The sequence below is a fragment of the Egretta garzetta genome, unplaced genomic scaffold, assembly GCF_000687185.1.
Source record: "Egretta garzetta isolate BGI_Z169 unplaced genomic scaffold, ASM68718v1 scaffold320, whole genome shotgun sequence".
NCBI lineage: Eukaryota > Metazoa > Chordata > Aves > Pelecaniformes > Ardeidae > Egretta > Egretta garzetta.
Genome location: NW_009258260.1, coordinates 128,517 through 133,517, shown reverse-complemented (window position 1 = coordinate 133,517; position 5,001 = coordinate 128,517).

Sequence of the window (5,001 nt, the reverse complement as noted above, 5' to 3'; positions counted from 1 at the left end):
CCCAGCTACTGTGCCCCCCGCACCTCTGCCAGCCCTGGCTTACCGGCTGGCTGTGGGGAAGGGCGAGGCAGGTGAGAAGCTGCAGGAAAGGGGAAGAGAAGCAATCGTTATTAGGCTTTTGTGAACGATATTGCTTTGTTGCTGGAACAAAGCACTCGACTTTCCAATAATAACAATCTACTTTTTTTTTTAAATCAAATTTCCTTTGTCGTTGTGGCTTTCTTTAATTTCTTTTCAGCAGGGTAAGCCTCTCACTTCCAGCTTACTGCCTCAGTCGCCGCTCTGCCTTAGCTCAGTCACTCCTGCCCATGTGTGCCAACCTGCTCTCTCCTTCTTTATTTTCTTGACACAAATGGCAGTCATTGCTCAGAGAATGTGCTGGGTGAGCCTGCTTTGTAATTCAAACCTTTTATTCAGGTTACCATTATGTACTAAAGAGGAAAATATGTATTGGCTAAAAGGCCTCCTTACGGATGGTCCCCTGACTGGGAGGGGAGGGCTTGCGTGCTGGACCTCACATGGACCTGCTGCGTCCCTGCCCCGCTCATCACCTGCCTGGGAATCCAGCTCATCCTCACCTCCACCTGCCTTCCCAGTGTAGGAGAAACCCCTCAGGTTGGAGATGAATTTGGGCCTTTCCGTCACTGTTCATACTTGAGTGTAGCCTTATTCTACCAATGCAATGCCATAAAGCCCCAGCACACCTAAGGCAGGGATTTCCCACCATCACAAATGGCTTCATGTTGCTATGGCAGTAAAAATAAAAGCTGTCTCCTTGTCCCTCAAAATTCGGGTTTCCAGAATGCTGTGTTAGAAGAGAGCGGGGATGATATTGCAGTATTTCAGGTTGTGCACCTGCAAGCCTTTATGTACCATATCCGTACAGTACCAGTGACTGCAGTTGTGTGTATGTGACCTGACCCAGGCACGGGCACATGGTGCCACAGCTCTTGTGCATGCAATAAGGAATGCAAGCCTGCCTTATGCCAGTTATGAGAATACAGGACACCAAATGATCTGGTTTAACATTAAAAGAGCATGCATAGGCAATCCCCGTTCCAGGGCGAGGCCTGCAGAAACAGTTCCCCCATCAACGTGCTCTGATTATCTGCGTGAGTTTACACGGTATCTGCAGCTTGCCATTGTGTGACTGGCGTTTTTACCATTCAGGTACAAAGATGCCAAATGCTGGTTCAGCCTACTGTGGAACCACGCTGCAGGCTTCTGAGCCCCTGCTCTACAGTGTGCTGTGTGTTAGACTGTTTGCAGCTGAGGGCTGCAGTCTCCAGAGTGGTCCTTCTTAGTGATGCTCACACCTCGCCTGCTGCATCAAAGCAGGGGGCAGCTGTGCCTCCCTCCTGAAGGCATCCGGATACACTGTGGTCAGGCACATGGAGTACAGGTAGGAGGATCTCAGAGGTCAGGGGACTGCTACCAGCAATTTAAAGTGGAGGTTCCATCAAAACATTCTTCAGCCACTGGATTATCCCAGTTTTATAAGGATAAACACAACAGAGGAAATTATTAAGGTGGTCTAAGAACCATATTAAGAAGTTCACCTTTCCTGCTTGTCCCCTGATGGAGTGGATGCTTTTCTGGTGAAACTGGACTTTTTGCCTGAACTTTCCAGGGAATATTTCTATTTTGTCCCTCGACGTCCCTGAAAAGGAGACCCTGAGCTGTCTTATATTGTCTGAGGTGTCGTCTGGAGTTTGTTGTTCACTTGGGGTCTCTTTGCCTCAGGGAATGTTTCAGAGGAACTTACATGGTAAATGCATCTAGTCTGCATTATAAACTGGACATATTTCTCTTTCCAAGTAGAGATTATCTTGTTTACTTATTTTTTTTTATTTATTTGGTGCCATGGGGATACCTCTACACAAGCAAGTAGGATTCTGTTGCATGCAGAAAAGGGCAACTTCATCCAAGCAGTCCTACCACAGCCCCTCACTTGCCTTGCGGCACATTTTAGCAGTGAGAATCTCTGAGAATCTCTTTCTTCCCTCCATTTCTGAGCTCACAGATGTTAAACACAGGCGATGCAGATCTGATGATCTTGTGGTTCCAGCTTCTCCTCCTTGTTTCCAGATGCTAAATCAGATTTAAAGATGTTAACAATACACAAAATACCCTCAGCATATGACTTCTCTGCACAAATGATCACTGGAGCTGTCACAGGGGTATTATTAAATTGCCAAGGAGAAGAAACACATCCCCCAACCCGGTTCTGAATGGAAAGGGAGGCATCTGTGAGGCAGCTTCTCAAACAGGAGGTGGCCCACGCTTTAGAAAATGTTGAGGGTCCCCACACAGACAAACTTTATTTTAGGATGTACAGACTGAGTGATTTACCTGCACTGTGTTTATTGTTTTCCCCCCATGGTGGTCAGTCATTAAAGTCATATTGCAGCCCAGTCCTCGTCAATGAATTTTTTTTAAACACAGCACAGTGACTAGTGTCTTTACCTGCATAAATTTCCATATGATTTTTTTTTTTAACCTAAACCATGAAGTGCCTGTGGGATATGCAGATATGCCTTTGGGACAATTGCGAGTAAACACATGGGTAGCAGCATGTTTGCAAATAATGAACACTCCGAGACACCAGCTGAGAGAAAAGTGGGTCCTGCAGCCCTAGAACTACAACAGGGAGTTGTTGGACAGCTGGAGGATATAGTTTTATTCCCCTTCACGTGGTGCAGAGCTGGCCATGGATGCTATGGGAGGGCTCTCTGTCGCAGATTTAGCAGAAGGATTCAGAATTCCCCTTTCCTCCTACTGTCAATAGCAATATTCCCTCGCAGCTACAGCTCACTGCCCACTTGGCTGCCTGTGGTATCGCTCGAGATGCAGGATGAAATGCTTGCACAGTAACTGGGTCAGAGAGTCTCCTCAGAGGAGACCGTGTGGTGCTTCTCCTCATCCCAGCCACCTTGTTAACTGAGGTGCAGTGCACAAGTGGAAGACGTGGTGTCAGGTAAAATAACCAGGCTTATGGCTGACTTTGGAAAATTTGGGAAATGAGGCCTGGCACAAAATTGGTTGCTTTGAGAAATTTAGAACAGCAGATCCTAAAAGTCCTTCTGTAGCACAGCCTGGCCCCATCACTTTGGGTTGTGTAATAGGATATATTAGGATCCAGTTACAAGCCAAAGTCCACCAGGGAGTGGAAGTGTGAAGCTTAATACAGCATCACAGAAATGGAAAGCTTCTTTAATGGTACAGAAGGGACTTGTGCTTGAAAGCATTTAACAGAGCCTTGGTAAGTAAACTGTGGTAATTGAGCTAGCAAAGGCATTTAGCTTGAATACTTTGTATATGTATAACAAAATCAAATAAGCACCAGGAAGAACTGTTCTTCAAAGGGATAATTTGAAATGCTTCTATTCCCTCTTCAGACAAAGAGCACTTACTTGTTTCAGCGTGCACACTTCATTGTGCCATGTAGCTACGGTGACTCCTGGTTTGTGAACACAAAAGGATTTAAACCACAGTGCATTAATGTCAAGCTTCATACCTGCAGTTGTTTTGAGTCCACCAGGGAATACAGCCCTCCAGAACTTCAAACTGAGGACTCAGCTGATCACGGTGTCCTCTGGGACTAACCCTCCCTCTGCTTCTCTCAGCTCCAACTCTCTGCTTTCCCTAAGGATCACTGTTTATCTGGAGAAGAAACTGGGATGCTGAAAGGCACGGGAGAGGAGATAAATAACAAGCATGAGCAAACTGTCAAAGAACACTGTGGTCAGTTGTACATCAGAGAAAGAGAAAAGAGAGGAAGAGAAGAATGAAAGCTTAAGGACAATACAAGCTTTAAGGATCTGAACTCTATACCCGGAAGAATTCTAGTGTTGAATACAAGAGGTTGTCAAAGGTCTTAATAACAGTTGGGTCAAAAAACACCTATTGGGATTGTTTATGTTTTCCTTGAACTGAACCCTGGGATTTTCACTAGCTAAAATTTAGGAAGGAAATGGAGGTAAAAAGTAGTGTTACTCCTTGGAAGCTGCTGCAGGGCCTTATAGGGGTTGAGCTTCCTCCCGGTCTCCTCTGGGAGGGGGTCTTGCTTAGATGTGAGCGCTAAGATGAAGGTCTGAAGAACTGTGCTTGCCACTGTGGCTCCATATCAAGATCTAATTTTGCAAGGCTGATGAAAAACACTTTAAGTGTAGTGTTTTAAGTGGAAAGTGGAGTTTGAAATTTTAAGCAGAGAAGTTCTTCATTTTTATCCTTTTTTGGTAGAAAATCTTCTTGTTTGGGGTCAGCTATATGTGAAAAACTGTGGTGAACAAGAACTCGCTAGACGTGAGTTTGGTTTAACCTGTTTGGGTTCCTGTGACATTCAGGAGAATTCCAGTTCAAGAATTTTCATCTGAACAAGAGGAAATGAGACGAAAATTACCCACTGAAAGAAAAGAAAGGAACCTTTAAAGAAGTTTTGGGCACAGATTTGCACATCCATGTTTGAAGGAGCTGAGAGGTAAATAGAAGACAAGGCACAGAAAAGGATGAAAAAAAGGAGGAGAAGAGAGGCAGAGAACAAGAAGGCAAAGGGTCTAACATGGTGCAAAGATGGAGGCTCACTTCAGAGAGCAGACTTCAGGTAAAGAATCAGTTGCACCCCATGCTGGAAGCAGGAAAGACAAGAGACAAAGGAGTGGCTTTATCAGACCTTCAGATGCTGTAGAAACATGTGTCTCAACAGCTGGGAAGGGCACATCTTCAGACCTGTACAGCAACCCTAGCTTTTGCAGCAAAAAGAGTTCCAGAAAATGTGTACCTTCAAGGAGCGATGTTGATGCTTGGAGAGCAGAGTGTTGTAGCTGAAACAGTGAGAGCTGGGCCGAGGATGAGACGCAGGCTTTGTGTCCATTCCTTTAAACAACCAAATAAGGAAGAATCCAGCTTAAGCTACAATTTTTCTTATACAGGTACGTGCAACAAAACAGCGTGATGGGAGAGAAAGGAACACGAGATCATTACTGCATACAGCTCTCCCCG